Source organism: Manis pentadactyla, chromosome 3 (genome assembly GCF_030020395.1).
Source record: "Manis pentadactyla isolate mManPen7 chromosome 3, mManPen7.hap1, whole genome shotgun sequence".
Lineage (NCBI taxonomy): Eukaryota > Metazoa > Chordata > Mammalia > Pholidota > Manidae > Manis > Manis pentadactyla.
In genome coordinates this window covers 157,376,383-157,393,922 of record NC_080021.1, presented here as the reverse complement: position 1 = coordinate 157,393,922, position 17,540 = coordinate 157,376,383, and the positions used below count along the sequence as shown (strand labels likewise).

The following is a 17,540-nucleotide window of genomic DNA, read 5'->3' as shown; positions in this document are numbered from 1 at the left end:
TTATCAGTTTCAAATATACAACACAGTGTGGTTCAACAGTTATCCACATTATTAAATCCTTAACCCAACTAGTAGTTACTATCTGTCAACAGGGGAAGATGTTGCAGAATCGTTGACTGTGTTCTGTATGCTGCATTTCCATCCCTGTGACCAATTTATATTATGATTGAGATCTGTGTGCCTCTTTATCCCCCTCCCCCACCTCACCCACCCAACCCCTCCTCCATGGTAACCACCAGTCACTTCTCAGTGTCTGCGAGTCTACTGCTGTTTTGTTCATTTTGTTTTGTTTTTAGATTCCACATAAGTAAAATCATGTGGTATTTATCTTTCTCTGCCTGGCTTATTTCACTTAGCATAATACCCTCTAGGCCCATCCATGTGTATTTAGGTCTTTAATTTTTCCCCAGAAGGGAAATGTGTCATAGTTTTCAGATAGATGTTATATACAACTTTTGACAAATTTATCCCTAGACGTTTTATGCTTTTGAATCTATCAAAAATAAAATTTTGAAAACTCACAACTGTTTGCTGCTGGTATATAATAAATTAATTTTTAATGTTAATATTGTATATTACAACCTATTTTATTCACTACTAGTTTTAGTAGTTATGTTTTGGATTTCTTAGAATTTCCTGTTTCAAAAAACTCTGTCAAATGCACATATAGTCAGCTTTCATTCTTTACTGATCTTTATGCTTTTCATACCTTTCCTTGACTTTTCGAAATTATCATAATCTCCAGTATGTACTGAACAGACCTGGGAGAGCAGTTGTCCATAACATTCTCCCGACTGTAGGGCAAAAGTCCAGTATGCCACCATTAAGTATAATGTTTGTTGTATGTTTTTTGTGGCTGCCCTTTATCAGATTGGGAAAGTTCCCATTTATCCTCAGCTTGCTGGAAGTTTTTTTTGTTTTGTTTTGAGAGGGCATCTCTCATATTTATTGATCAAATGGTTGTTAACAACAATAAAATTCTGTATAGGGGACTCAATGCACAATCATTAATCAACCCCAAGCCTAATTCTCAACAGTCTCCAATCTTCTGAAGCATAACGAACAAGTTCTTACATGGTGAATAAGTTCTTACATGGTGAACAGTACAAGGGCAGTCATCACAGAAACTTTCGGTATTGATCACACATCTTGCACTATAAACAATCAAGTCAGATATGATTATTCATTTGATTTTTATACTTGATTTATATGTGGATCCCACATTTCTCCCTTATTTTATTTCTTTTTTTTTTTAAATAAAATGCTGAAGTGGTAGGTAGATAGCTTGCTGGAAATTTTTATCATGACTGAGCATTGCATGTTGTCAAATGTTTTTCTGGATGTATTAAGATTATCATATTTTATAGATTTGGTGAATTACTTGGAATAGGGTAGTTTGTATAGAATTGGTTCTTGCTGAGTTGAAGATATAGAAATTTGCATTCAGAAAGGCTAAAACTGCTAGAATTTCTAAGGCAGGTTAATCCAGAGAAAGATTTTTTTATTAGAAGGAAGTGCTAAAAAAAATCTGTATAGGGCTCTCCCTAAGTTTCTAGCTGAATAAATCCTAAGCAGGACATGTGCAGGGTAGATTTCCACAGGAAGTACAATAACCACTATGGTGAATGCTTGAAGCATACAGAAGAAACTACAAAATAGTCACACCTTAGTAGCATCTAAACTAGATCTAGAGTTAAGACTTCTCTGTGCCAGCCAAGGCAAAACTAACTGCAAGTCTTTAGAAGAATCAAGTTGACATACAATTAGCTACTCTGCCTGACTGAACAAACCTCAGTACTCCTTAAAGGAAGGCGACAAAATCTAGACAATCAATAGCACAACATTTAGAATATCCAGCTTCAGTAACAGAAAGATACCTGCAAAATTCCCAAATACAAGGAAGTTAAAATAATTCTCAGTATCTCAGGACGAAAGAAGTAATCAGAAGAGAAATTAGAATGTATTTTGAACTAAATGATAATGAAGATGCAACATAGTTTGGTTACAAAAGCAAAGCCATACTTACTGATGGATTAATGGATTTAAGAAACGTTTTCACAAAAGAATAAAATTGATAAAATTGACTAAAGTTCCACTGTAAGAAGCTAAAACAAAAGGGGAACCCCAAAAATGCAGAAGAAAGAATACTGTAAAGAGTAGAAATCAACAAAATAGAAAGTAGGTAAACAATTGAGAGAATAATGCAATGAAAAACTGACTTGTTGAAAAGACTAATAAGATTGATAAATCTCTAGCTAGGCTGATCAAAAAAAAAAAAGATAACCAATATCAGGAAAGAAATAGGAGAAATCATTACAGATATTATGAATTAAAAGGATAACATGCACATTATGAAGAAATTTGCCAGTAAAACTGACATCTTACATGAAATGGAACAATTCCATGAAAGAATATAAAATGTCAAATTGACACAAGTCAATCTCAAGAGTACTATAACTATTAAATAAATTTTATTCCATTAATAAAACTTCAAGCCCCAGTGACCTCACAGGTAAATTCTATAAAAAATTCAATGGAGAAAAAAATACCAATTCTATCTTCCTGTGATCTTAAAGGGTACCCCGCAGATACTGGATACACACACAGAAGGTTACAACTACAGACCATATTAAAAGCCAGTTGTATGTGCCAAGAACTATGGATGAGATTTTATGTATTTGTAAGATAAGTTACTTTGCCACTGTTTTATAAATGCTGACAGAAGGCACAAGACTCCTGCCTCAGAGATAAAAGATTTAATCACTCATCGAAAGAGCAGTAGCCAGGTGTCAGAATATGGTTTGTTTTCGGAATACCAATTCCCATAGGCAGATGCAGGGAGTCAGATGGGTGCCTGCACATGTGGTGGGATGCATTACAGAAGAGGAACACTAAGCTCAGAGAAGCCACTATTTCATAGCAAGCAGTAAGCAAGCCAGCTATTTGTTCCAGAAGAAGATAGTACTTCATACCTCAAGGTTGCTTGCTGCATACACAGCCCTGAGCGATAGCCCAGGCAAAGGGTAGCCAAGGCGTTGCATTTTTGGTATATCTGATAAATCATAAGTGAGTCCCAGCAAGAGACCCATGGAGGCTGTTCCCCAAAACATTTCTGCTATTCAACCCCAGGAGGTTTTCTCATGTATAAACTCCCAGAGAATTACAGTACAGGGAACTTCATTCAGAGGCCAAGTGAAATCACACAAACACATACATGGACAACCTTTGTAGAAAAGCAGGCTATTTAGAATTTCCTTTACAGCTAAGAAAAAATAATATCAGTAGTGCAGGACTTTCCACAGGGCAACTCTTTTAACAGTTCAGCTGAGGCAGGCTCCTAGCCTTGGTACACTGTGGACCTGGTTATAGAGAAGGAGGTGCCTCAGTCATTCACAATATCCTCAAAATTGTAGGCAGACAACACCAAATGAAGATAGATGTCAACTTCTCAGTACTTTTCACTTGTTAGAGGGAACCAGACATTCATTAGACAGAAATAATTTAAGTAGGCTTGAAGCAGAAATAAAACCAGTTATCCAGAGAGCGATAAGCTAGAAATAATTTAGAAATAGACTCATTAAGTGCAAAATCACTATGTTAGCAGTTAAACTCACCCAGAATCTAAGGAAGACAGGCCTGGACCTGAGGTCCTGTAAAGTGCCCTTCTCAGGCAGCACAGCTCAGAAGCTCTGGTGGGTAAGTCTGTGTGAATATCTTGATGGGGCCTCTGTGTTAAAAGGTCAAACAAAAAAATCTTAATAAATATTTTTGGAGTTCCAAGTGGACTTTAGTCTCCAGTAATAAAATATGTATGATGGAGCCCTGCTTTCACGATAGCTGGATCCCAGCTAAAGAGAGAAAGCTATATTTGTAGGTCAAGTATGATAGCCTACAGCTCTGATTAGATTATGTTTGCATCGGTTTATTATTTTTGGCCACAGTTTTAGAAACTTTATTTTCTGTCAACCTTATTTCCATTTTCTGTTTAAGAGGCTATGGAATAACAGCCTAACTCGGTGGATGTTCCTACCCATTCAGTGACCTGAGCAGTGGGAGCTGCAGTCCAGTCCTCAGTGACGGGCTGAGCGTCCCCATCTTCAGTAGGAAACTGCTAAATGGGCACAAGGGCATCTGCTCCTTCAGACCGGCCTTTCTGTGACCTGGGGTTGAGGAGCAGTAAACTTGGGAGCAGAAACAGTGCATTCGCCCTGACGTTCTCATGTGGTCACATTTCCAGTAGCGTCTGACTCTTCCTTTACAATCTCTTCAGGATCTCAGTAGAAGTAGGGATCAGACGTGACCTTCCATGGGTATTCCCAGGAGGCAGTCCCACACATATGCAGAATTTCCCAGACCTGTACAGTGAGTGAGCTCCCTGGGTGTTGCATGGGATAGCAGTAGCCACACAGTGCAGAGGGGAGTCTGTGCTACACAGAGCAGCGGCAGTCAACTTAACATAAGAGGCCTTTGTGAGAGGCTGTCAGTCAGCCTTGGGGCCAGGAACCACCAGAAGTCACGGCTCCTGGAAGGTCACATGGATCTGGTTAGTAAAGATCCAAGAGTGAAATGGCCCGCAGTAAGTGTGGCCCAATAGCAGCTGCAGACTTGCTGCCTAGCGTACCTGGAGGACCTGACACTGACATCAGCTGCGTTCTGATGATAATAATCGCATGAGCTCCAGCAAAATCTTCTCTCAAATTTTCTTCTTTTATAATTAGATGTCAAAACTTTTCCTTTTGTAGATGTACTTGTTCCATTTGGAAGTCAAGGTTGGTGCCACATAAACAGGTTCCTATTGCCAGAAATTTGAGGACATCCTCCTTTATTTGCAGGACATCAAGGGCTCCAGACACTGTGGAAGTTGCCTTTTCAGTTACGGCGGGAACCCAGAACAATGCTGTATGGACTTTTTTCTGGGTAGTGTGGAAAGGTCATCAGTTTTAGCAAAGACAAGACATTCTTATCTTTGCTAATGAAAATCAAGATGTGGGAAATCTTAGGATGTGACTATTTTAGAATGTTTTTTGTAGTTTATGACTTTCAGGAATGCAAGACTTGAAGAAATGGAAAAATGGGGCTAAGAGCAAAATGTCATTTTCACTTACACTGTAAACATTTAACCTAAGTAAATTAATATAAACATTTAACCTATTAGATAACCATTTATCTGATACTTACTTACACCTACTGAAGGGTTTAAGTGGGTCACCTTACTGATGTGGAAACAAATTCAGAAAAACTCACCCACTTTCTCAAGATAATTTGACAAATAATAACTGACCAAGGACTCCAATCCTGAATTCCCTGACTGCAAAGCCAGGAATTCTTCCCATGCACCACACAGCCTCCCTAATGACACACATTCAGTTTTAAGAAATAAAGAATAAGGAGCAGTTGTGTGGCCAAGAAAACTAAATGGAAAAAAATAAAAGCCTTTGTTCTAATGTCTTTATGCTTTGCATACTTAATGCTCAAGGAAACCATACTTTAAACCCTACGTAAAATATGTATTTCCATGACATGCATGTCTCAAGCCTAGAGTACTGTTCAAAGTTGGTACCAAAGGTCTGAGCAGACTTGGGAACTTTATGTTTTTGAGGCTCTCAAAATTTGGGTTGCCTTCATTTTCTGAACAAACGCTTCCCTTTGACTCCTTAAGTTGCAGTGAAATGGAAATTTTGAATTCCAGTAGACAAAATTCCAGAAAAACAGGGATGCATTTTACTCCCTATCACATCCAATGGCCAAATAGTTTCCAAGTACTATCCACACTGCTTCCAGCCCTCTACCCGAAGGAGAGAATCTTAAGTAGCCTGGATAGTCACGAGGCCCAGACCAGTGTGGCTCACGTGGGTGGGGGGCCAGTGACAGGAGTCAAAAGCCCCGATCGTACATGACGGCCTCTGAAAATAATAGCTGACTTATCTGATAAGGAGAGAAAATGAAGTGACCCTTTTCATTACATTGCCTGAGACAGATTTTGAGTTCAATAATGAAATCTGGATTCCCTTGCTTTTGCCTAATTTAAAATACAAATGACTAAGGTTCTCTTTAATCTGTGTATACTTATAAAAAAAATAAAAATGAAAATTTCTAAATAGGAAACCCATAGCTGGGACTAACTCTGAACATGAATTTTTCACCCAGCTAGTGTGTACCCTGAATTTTGGGAATGGGCACAAAGACCTTGGCCTATCTTGTTTTGGGACATTGGCTATAATCTATTAGTCTCTTGTTCTGTAAGAAGGAAAAATAATTGATAGCAGGAGTTTCAGACTTCACTTGAGAATTTTTCCGAGGATGTCTCATGACACATTCCTCTCCTGGACATAGTTCCTGTGTCTCCTGATCTCTGCTAAGAGGGAATCCCAACACCAGAGGGATCGCAGATGCAGATGTTTGCAAACTGATGGTCTTCCTTGGTTTTATTTAATAATGATTTTCAAAATCAATGAATGTTCCTGAGGAGTTGGTTGCCTGTCTAATTTTCCCGGCCCTGGAAACTGAACAAGCCAAGCAGCTGATTCCTCTTTCGGGATCTGTCAGGGCAGGTTGTCATGCAAAAAACTGGAGTCCACAGCTATAGGAAGGTAGTGGCAAGTGAGGAAGCAGGCTAAGACTCCAAGGGTCACAGATGGCCCAGATCCCAGGTGGCTGTGGGGTCTTGATTGTCACTTGTCAGCCTGGATGTGGACACAAAGCTGTCCGCTCATGTCAGTGCCCATCAGACACAATTGCTGAATTTTTGAGATGTGCTCTGCTTTTCTGGAGTAAGAGGGTATGGCATTTGATATGGGGGGCTGCTATTTTATATTTAGAAATGAGTGAAAAGCTGCCAATTATCTGTAACTTGGGTGAGAAAGAAAATCTAACTTCACTGGGGAGTTGACCTGTATTGATAATTAGGTAGTACCACTAGGAAAGAAATGAATAAATATCTAAACATGTCTACATGAGGAATGTTTCTTCCCTTCCTCCTTTCCTTCTTCAGAATTGTGACTCAATCATCTCCATGGCCTGTGTAGGCCCAAGTCAGTATATTCTCCAGTAATCTGAAAGACCACTGTGAAATCCAATACATTTAAATTCATGTCTTTTAGAAGCATTGGGAATATTTAATGTCAGATGTCAACAGAGAAAAGTATTTTAATTAAATGGACTTAAGGTAGTATCTATGAAGCACTGACTATGTATGTCCTAGAAATGTGCAAGGTTTATTACTTTCTGTTCATTCATTCATTCATTCATTCATTCATTCATTCATATATTTTACATGCCAAGTGCTTATTTATGTGCTGAAGATCAATGCTGAATAAATAGAAGTCCTTACAATTATATAGCTGATATTTTAAGGGAAGGACACAAACAATTAATAAATGAGCACTTATAGTGAGAGCATATCTATGGTAAGTGCTATAAAGAAAATAAATCAGGGGAAGAGGCAGAGAATGACAGGGGATTAAGTGTGTATGCTGTTTGTAGGTAATTTGGCGGGAAAGCCTCACTGATAAGATGACGTCTGAACAAAGAATGGCAGTGGAGACGGGATGAACAATGTGTCTGGGCTAAGGGTGGCCTAGATGGCAACAGACTGTAAAGACCCTGAGGCAGGAGTATTTTAAGAGTGGCCCTCGGGAGAGAGAGCCTCCATGCAGTGGGGCAGAAGGATGCCGGCAAGAGCAGAGAACTAGCAGCCAGGTAAGGTAAGACATTGAAGGCCATGGTTAGGATCTTGGTTTTATTCTGAGGGAGACTGAAAACATTTGAGGGCTTGAGCAGAGGTCCAGCACTGGATTTTGTAAAGGTACATATTTATGTTTTTTCTCATTGTAATTCTCACAGAAGCCCTGTGAAGTTGCTATATTATTATTATTACCATTTTTTGAGCAAACACACTAAGACTCATAGATATGAAGGAAATTACCCAAATGAGAAAAAAGAAAATGCAAGGCCCGTGTTCTTTCAACAGCTTCCAAACTGCCCCTTCCCTCTTCATTGGTTGGCGTTTAATCTGAAAAACTCATATCTTTAATTAGGATGGAAATACAAACATGGGAAAGCCAACTTTTATTAACATTTCACTAACTGAGAAAAATAAATAAAGATCCTCGTGGACCTTTTTCTGGGAACTTATGAATCATGCAAAAGTTTCTCCATCTTTTTTTATTTTGAAAAATTTTCCAATTTATAGAGAATTTCTATAAACAATACAGAAAACTTCTGAATATCCTTTAAAGTAATTTATTAATTTACAGTAGTCATGTTTGATCTCTCTCTTTATCTGTATGTATGTACATATATACAAGCACACTCCCATTTTATTTCTGAACCATTGTAATTTGCATGTGTCATACTCCTTTACTCTTTAGTACTTCACTCAGCATAGTCTATAAACAAGATTGAACCTCCTCTGTAACCGCAGGATGCAGTTACTAAATTCAGGAATTTAGCATCTATATGATGTTTATATTTAATCTACAGTCCATAGTCAGTTTCAGAAATCGTCCTAATCATGTCTGTAATAAGTTTTCTTCCTCTTTGGTACTGCATCTGGTCAGAATCAGGCATTGCATTTAGATGTCATGTCTCTTTAGAATCCTTTAATTTGAAACAGTTCTTTGTCCTTTTTCTTTCTTTCATGGCATCAAGGTAGTTGGAGAACAGGAACCAGCTATTATAGAGTATTCCCCAGTTTGGGTTTTTGTAATGTTTCCTCATGAGATGATTCTGGTTATGGATCGCCAGTCAGAAAACCGCCTAACTGATATTGTGTCCTTCTCAAGATACCACATCAGTGAGCACTCCGTCGGTCTGTCCCTTGTTAGTCATATGAATTTTGATCACCAGGTCAAGGGCAAGATATTTTCCGTAGCTCCACTATAAAGCTGCTGTGCTTTCCTTGTTATATGTAACTAATAAGAAATCTGTATGAAGGCCTTTTGATGTCATGCAAACAAACTGTTCCTCATCAAACAACCCAAATTTAGTTAATGTTTGTTATCCATTGTATTAGAAAGGCAGTTGATTTTTTGGTATGCTAGCCTTATATCCTGCAATCTTGCTAAGTCACTTAGTTCTTGTAAGTTTCTTTTGTAGATTTCTAGGACTTCATACATAAATGATCATCTGTGGTTAGAGATAATTTTACTTCTTCCTTTCTTCTCTGGATGCGTTTTATTTCTTTGTCTTGCTTATTGCACCAGCTAGTACCTCAGTACAATGTTGCATAGAAGAAATTAGAGTTCAAATCTTACCTTGTTTATGATCTCAGGGAAAGCATTCAGTTTTCACCATTAATTAGCTCTAGGTTTATATAGATATCTTTTATCAGGTTGAGGAAAGTCCATTCTATTCCTAATTTACTAATAATTGCTATCTTGAATTGTGTTTTGTGAGATACTATTTCTGAATCTATGAAGATTATTGTATCATTTTTATTTTTAGCCTGTTCATATGTTGATTTTTAATGTTTAAAAAACTTGAATTTTTAAGTTCAACCTCATTGTCATGATATATGATCCTTTTTATATATTGCTAAATTAGATTTGCTAGAATTTTATAAATAAATTTTGTATCTGTGTTCCTTAGATATTGCTTTGTAGTTTTCTTAAAGTCTTTGTCTGATTTAGGTATCAGTAATACTGGTCTTAAAAGACTGGGGTTATATCCCCTAATCTGATTTTGTGAACTCTTTGTATGAAATTTGGCATAATTTCTCCCCCAGATATTTTTTAGAATTAACAACTGAAGCCAGAAGGGCTTTAAATTTTTGTTGTAAGGAAACTTTTAACTAGAAAGTCAGTTTTATTGAATACATACAGATCCATGGAATGCATCTACTTTTTACTGAGTGAGCTTTAATTATGTATGTCATTCATGGAGTTTGTCCTTTTCATCCAGCTTGCCAATTAGTTGCCACTAGGTTGTTCATAATATTCCTTTATATCAATCTGATTAATGATGTCCTTTCATTTCTTATATTGGTAATAGGTCTTTATTTTTCTTGATTAGTCTACTGAGAGTTATATCAACTTTACTGATCCTTTCAATGAAAGAACTTTTGGGTTCATTCATTTTTCCCTTTTTTGTCTATATCCTCTTATTCTTGCCTTTGTATTTATTATTTTCTTCCTTCTGATTAATTCTCTGGTTACTCTTCCCTCTCTATATTCTTAAGATAGATGCTTAGATCATTAATTTGAGTCTTTCTTTTCTTCTAATATGTGTATTTAATGCTATACACTTCTTTATACACACTGTTCTAGCTGCATCCATTAAATTTTGGTATGTTGTGTATTTCTTGCCATGCAGTTCAAAAGAATTTGTATTGTTATTTATTCTTTGGCCTATGAATTTCTTTTTTGATCCATGGGTTATTTGGAAGTATATTATTTAATTTCTAAGCATTCACAGATTTTCCAGATGTCTTTCTGTTTTCTAGTTGAAATTTTTTGTGGTCTGAGAATTATGTTTTGTATGATATCAGTAGTTTCAAATTTGTCAGATTTTTTATGTCCTACAATATGGTCCATCTGGGTGAATGCTCCTTGTATACTTGGAAAGAATATGTGTTCCATTATTATTGGGTAGACTATTCTCTAAGTATCGGTTAGGTCAAGTTGATTGATCTTTAATAAATCTTGGTCTACTTGTCTGTCAATTATTGAGAGTAGAGAGTTGAAGTTACCAACTATAACTAGATTTATCTGTGTTATAGATGTCTGTGCCCCTTTGCTATGTGAAAGTTGCTATCCTGTTGAGTATATGTGAAATTCTATTTCAGATGACAAGAGAGTAAAAAGTAAAGACTCCTGAGTTTCAAAGAGCTGTTTTTCAAATTTTTTCTTTTATGAGGAAACTCATACTTCACTTAAACCCACCTGCAGCCTGGCCACTCCATGCCTTCCTGCTCACAGTATTTATTATGGTAACCATATTCTCGGATTCCTGTTTCCTGCTGAACATGTGCACCAAATATCTGTATGCTACTAAAATATTTATGGATGAAATGACATTATGTCTGGGATTTGCTTTAAAATGTCCAGCAAAGAAAACAAAAAAATATGAGGTAGTAGAAATGAATTAAAACTGAAAAAATCTTAGAAAGCTTTGAACTTGCTGATAGAAATCATTGTTAATGTATGTACTTTAGGTACATTTGAAAATATTCATAATGAAAGTAAAAAAGGAAGTCATAGATGGAAAAGTCCACAAAAATATAATTTGGGGTATCAAGAGCTACAAATACTTCCCCAGGAAACAAATGCTGTTTACCTACGAGATAATAATCTACCTGCTGGTCATCCACGGTGTATTTATCAAGAGTTTTGGAGCTGTATTGAAATGCCCTCTTACAATTACAGTAGCAATGGCAGAAAACTCAGGTGGCTGAGTAATAGAACTTGAGAATATTTATAATGTTGGTTTTACTGTATTTGACTAATAGCTCCTGGAAAAGCAGAACAAGGTTATTTACTATAGGACAGTTTGTGCTTAGCATTACTATTTGCATTCTCCCTCTTCATCCCCCCTCCCATTTTTTAAAGTGCATTCAAATGCTTTAGTTCTCTTGGGAGTGTCAAAGAAACTTATGTCATATAATAGATTAACGCAAAAGAAAATGTTTAAATATTTAAATTAATATTTAAAATTTTTTATTCATAAAAAATTGTTAATGCACTACATAGGTCTTGTGGGGAAATAGGCACTGCGATACACCCTGTGGGGTGTAAATTGTAACAGCTTCTAGAAAAGGCAATTTGGCAATAGATTTAAAATTAAAATGGATCTTTCTTTTGATCTCCTGGTAATTTTACCTACAAATACAAGTGGAAGAAATAAAGTTTAAGAAAATATTAACATTAGCTCATTATTTGTGATAGCAAAATACTGAACACAACTAAAATGTCCATCATTAGGCTCTTAGTGATTTGGAATATCATGTAGCCGTTAAAAAACAAAAAACCTCTGCATACTTAATGATAAGAATTTCTAGATATACTGTTAAATTAAAATTTTTTAAATAGGAGGCATTATTAATACCACCTATCATTCAGTTTAAAATATTATTTGGTGCTTAAAACCCTCAGCCACTCAGGAACTGTGCTGGATGCCAGGGATATAATATTTCCTTTCATTTATTTTCTATTTTTTTGAGCACTTTGTTACAAAGCAACTTTCTCCCCCAACCCTCCCAACCTTCCCTTTGTGTGGGAAGATTCCCTATGGTTCCCAGGTAAAGTAGTGATGACCCAAAACTAATTTGGTTCATGTATTTTAGGATGTTTAAATGTATCCTCAGGGACTCATGGATCATACAGGGAGAGTCAGTATGCTATGTGAAACCCATCTCAGGGAAGAGAACTCTTTGTAAAGAATTTACAAAGACAACATGTTTGTTTACCCATTTAAAGGACTACCAGATTACTGGGATGTGGTTAATGGCAATCTTACATCAGAATGGAGTTAAAATCTTCTTCTGGTAGTTTGAAATTCAGAAGTCATTTCTCTACTGAAGTAACTTGCAGGAGGTATATGTTCAGCCCAGTATGGAAATTTTACAGTATACCTGAAGCATAGCCTTTTTATAAATAATTAGTGTTATATAGAGTATAACATCCATATTCAGCTACAAGAGTAATAATATGGGTAAAGGTTTCTCTGATGAAAGAATTTAAGATGACAAAGCATCTTATCCAGTAGTTCAAATGATAATGAAATATATTCCCAGTAACTCACAGGTACAGTAATGGTTCCTGCAGCCCATACATGCCATTGCCTATCACACAAATGTGTGGACAAGGAGATGGAGGAGGGGACAAAGTGGTGCTTCCAGGAGTCCCCAGAACAAGGAGCTAGGACCGCCTTTTGCCTAGGAATGCCTATAGTTTTTCATTAACATCTCAGGCACCCATTTCATTGTGCTGAGTCCAGAAATGGGGTAACCCTTTTTTTATGTCTACAATACACATCTATAGATACTGCTTATGTTTTAAGGATTCTCTTCGCATCAAGCTAAAGGTCTCTTTTCTTTTTTTTCTATCTTTAATTCTCACACAACTACTTAGACCAGTTTTTCAACAGCAGTGCTATTGACAGTTTGGGCTGGATAATTATTTATGGTAGGGGGCTGTCCTGTGTAATGTAGGGTGCCTAGCAGCATCTGTGGCCTCTACCCACTATTGCCTACAGCACACACACAACTCCTCTGCCCTCCAAGCTGTAACAACCAAATGTCTTGAGATATTGCCAGATGTTCCTTGAGTGAAGCAAAGTCACCCCTGGTTGAGAGCCACTAACTTAGAAACCTTCTAAGATTTCTATAACACAAGATTTCTAAGACTGCTGGAAATGAGTAGGAAAACTGAGGTTCAACAAATAAGCAGCATTCGATCCTTTTCAAAAAATCACTTATTCGACCAAGAACCAGAGTTACAAACTGATGATCAGAGGGATGGATTTACCAGAAGATGAATTATATTTAGCTTACAGGGTGGTTTTGTTTTTAAATTAAGCTTGGAGGCATTTAGTCTAAGTCTGTAGTTTCCACTCGAGTTTCTTAACTGTCCCTAATACTTTCTAGAAATGCATGGCCCACTACACCTGTTTACATAACCTGTCTGACCCATGACGCATTGGAGTGTGCCACCCCTTTCTAGAGTAGACTATGGAGGGAACAGCAAGCACTAATGTATGTGCTCATTGGGCATGCTTCAAAGCGATCATACAACACACTTTCTTTGTCCCCAAGCAAACAAACAAACAAACAAACAAACCGTTCCTTAAGACAATTGTTCTTTCATTTGCCAGAAAGTTATCACGGTACCCTGACTTTGTTAGAAAAAAAAGACAATTTACTGCCATTTGCTAAAGAATTGAAATAAATAAATAAGTCTATGACACTTTTAGTAAATAGTGTAGCCCCAGGGTGGTACAGTGCACATCCTTTACCACCAAAATGGCAGTCTTGCCTATTTAGATTAAATAAGGTCTTTATTCCATAGGGAAACCTAGATTTAGGCTTTCTTGGGAATTTCATTAAATGAAATGAGTTTAGAGCAGATCATTAAAATAACGGCAGACCACAGAGTGATAGTAAGATCAATATTGTTTTATTTTCTCTGTGGTTGAAGGGACATACCTGCTCTAATATACAGGCATTGTAACCCAGACCCTATCCTGGACCACTCTTGGGGGTTGGTTGAAGGGGAGAAGGAAATAAAAGCAGGGGAGACTCCAGCGTGGTGGTGACATTAAGGAACAAATGAGTTCCTGTGGCTCTTAGCATCTTATTGCCCACACAGAACTGATCCTGGGAGGCTGTTGTTTTTAGGCCTGAAAATGATTTCTCTCATTAGTGGTTAATGTTACCTAGTCAGTGGTCTTAAGAGAGACGATACCTCCATTTTCATGTTCTTACTTCATCATTCATTTATTGCTGTTTCTCTTCCTTTTTTCATTCATCCTTTTTTCCTTTTTTACACAATATTTATGAGCACTACTATGAGCTTGCATTGTTATCCTGTCTAAATGTAAATTCTGCCCAAGCATTCACTTCACAGAACCCCTCTCAACAGGAGATAATTTTAGATTGGTCAGATTCCATTTTAAAGTTTATTTTTCATTATTATATCTGGTGTGACATTAGTATTAATACAACTGCTATTAGCATTTTGGCTTAATTATTTTTTAGCATCTTTTGTATCCATTTCTAAGTGGTTATGATTATTATTTACATATTTGTATACAACTATTTTCATTTAATACTGAATCATAAGCATATTTCCATGTTTGTTAGACTTTATAAGCATCATTGGTAATATATAAATAATATTCCACAAATGAATTTCTATGGCTTACCTAATCAGACCTCTATTGTGAGACATTTAAATTGTTTCTACTTTTTAAATTATAAGTAATCTTTTTGCTATTATAATTAGTAATAGCATTTTTTATACTACAAATAAATAAATGTCTTTGGGCCTATAGCCTTTAGATGGTTTCATGCAGATCAATCCACAGATGTTGAATAAATGTGCCAAAGAATATGAACTTTCATTTCTTGATCTGATACATATTGATAAATTGCTTTCTAAAACACATTCTGATTTATGATGTCTCAAGCAGTATTTGAGTATATTGTTTCACTGAAACATTAAAAAATTGGATGTTGTGGGTTTTATTAATTCAGATCTGAAGATAGTACATCATTTCAATTTGCATTCCATTGCTTTCTGTTTATGTGAAACTGAGGGGGATTTTTATTAGAATCCCAATATTTGATTTGGGGACACTGGGTGGCATCATATCTCTGCCTTTGCAAGATCATCTTCTCGGTAGTCATCAGACCTGTCATGGATATTCATTCTGCTTTCCTTCTTCTACCATATGATAGGATCCACTCCCCTACGCCCTTGAAGTTAGGCATGGATGTCTGACTTCTTTGGCCAGTGAATGTGAGAAAGATCTGTCAGTTCTGTCTGAAGTTGTTATAAGCTAGTGTGGGAAACACCATGTTCCTGTTTTCCTTCAGCCACAATCCTGGACATTTTCTAGACTGGATCCTTAGTGAGAATAACGTGAAGTAAAGAGCCTAAAGAGACTTATGTTGGACATGTAGCATAAACGAGAAGCAAATGCTGTTCTCAGAGTCTGGGATTTGGAGACTGTATGAGGAAGTCAAACCTGCCTGTCCCATCTGATTCAGTCAGTGCGGCTGGCCCACCCCCTGCTCTGCTGTGCCATCACACCACTGAACTGGGCCACTTCAGCACCACAGAACACACAGCAGACCTTGGAGTTGGGTGCTTTTCCAGACAAGAAAAGAGTTTGGTGTATTTATATATAATCCATTCAATTCCAAGCAACAAAGTGGGTGACAACACTAAGCCATCTGCCAGCTCAAATTATTTTTGTCATCTCAGATTAAAAATTGTTTTAATATTCAGCAGGGAAATGACTTAATGTGGATTGGCTTCGGGCAACTTTTAAAAAATTGATTTTCCTTCATGACAGGCTCATAAAAGCTAATAAAAGAAAAGCTAGTGTTTATTGATCATTATGCTTCAGGGACTGTGCCAACAGAATCTCCTTTATTTCTCCTTGCAACATGAGGTTCATGCTATAATCATCCCTGGTTTACAGATAAACTGAGGCTCAGAGTGTATGTCACATGTCAAGGTCATTTGCTGGTTAATAACAGTACTAGGATTTGAACCAAGGCCTTTGGGGCTGTGCACCAGCCACTACCTTACCAGGGCCACTTGGTACTTCCCAGACTTTACCAGAGCCTCAAATTGAGCACGTTTTGGTTCTGCCGGCCCTTGTCCCTTACTGCTGTCATTTTTCCCTGTCAGCTGACTTTGCCGTATTGTAATCAAAGGTTTCATCCTATTGTTGAGTTTCTCCACTCAGCACTTGGCCAACAGACACTGCATAGGCTCAAGACACACAAATCAATGAGACAGAGTTGCTTCCCTGTAGAAGCTTATCTCCAAGAGTGATGCTCACCAGTGAGGATACAAAGTGAGCCACAGAATCAAGCCACATACGTAATTTAAAATATGTATATATTTTTCTATTTTTTAATTAAAAATACCCTAACATAAAATTTACCACTGAACCATTTTTAAGTGATACAGTTTAATTGTGCTAAGGACACATCTTATTGTGCCACCATCAGCAACACTCTTCTCCAGAACTCTTTCCTCATATGTAATTTTAAGTGTTCTAGTAAACACATTTTTTAGAGCCAAAAGAAATAGGTGAAATTAATTTTGATAATATAGATTACTCCAGTAAACCTAAAATGTTATAATTTAAACATGAAATCAGCATGGAAAAATATTAATGGGATATTTTACATTCTTGTTCTTTTGTACTGTATTTTTGAAATCTTGTAGGTTTTATTTTACATTTAACAGCACACCTGAATTTGACTAACCACATGTCAAGTACTCTATTGCCATATGTGGCTAGTGGCCCTTGTATTATGCAGTGGAGGTGCAGAGGGAAAGATAAAGACATGGACTGATTATTTCAAAAAAATGAAGAGAACGGTGGTGGCATGTCCATGAGGCACTGTGGGAGCATAACAAAGAGACACTTAGCTGAACTCGGAGCTCCAGGGAAGCTTCCAGGAGAGGATTCCTGGTTTAGGCAAAGACAAGTGACAAAGCTGAGATACAAGGCAAGAAGGTGGGCCATGCGAGGGACATGTCAGCAATTCACTGCGGTGAGAAGAAAGTGCAGGGTAAGGGGCAGTGATAGGAGATTTGGCTCATCCAGCAGAATGGGGCTAGTCATGAAGGGCCTTGCATGGGAAGCCAGGGAGTATGGATGTTATTTACATGACCATCTGCAGCTTTACAATGTCCTTTCATTTGGGAAGATCATCAGCCCTTGAGGTAAGCATTTATGGCCAAGACTGCTAATTGCTGCCTCATTCTATTCTCCCCTTCTATCACACTATCAAAAGTACTACATAATTAGGGTAGCAATGAGTATAGCTAAAATGTGCACTCTCAGCCAGCCTTGCAAAT

General features: G+C 37.1%; 1 protein-coding gene and 1 pseudogene across 2 annotated transcripts in view; one reads left to right on the top strand and one right to left on the bottom strand.

Annotated features, from left to right (window-relative positions):
• Positions 1-17,540, top strand: part of LOC118933759 (histone-arginine methyltransferase CARM1-like) — a 274,777-nt gene that overhangs the window by 109,946 nt on the left and 147,291 nt on the right. The gene's annotated exons all lie outside the window — the stretch shown is intronic.
• LOC118933751 (40S ribosomal protein SA-like) lies at positions 3,781-16,388 on the bottom strand (annotated as a pseudogene).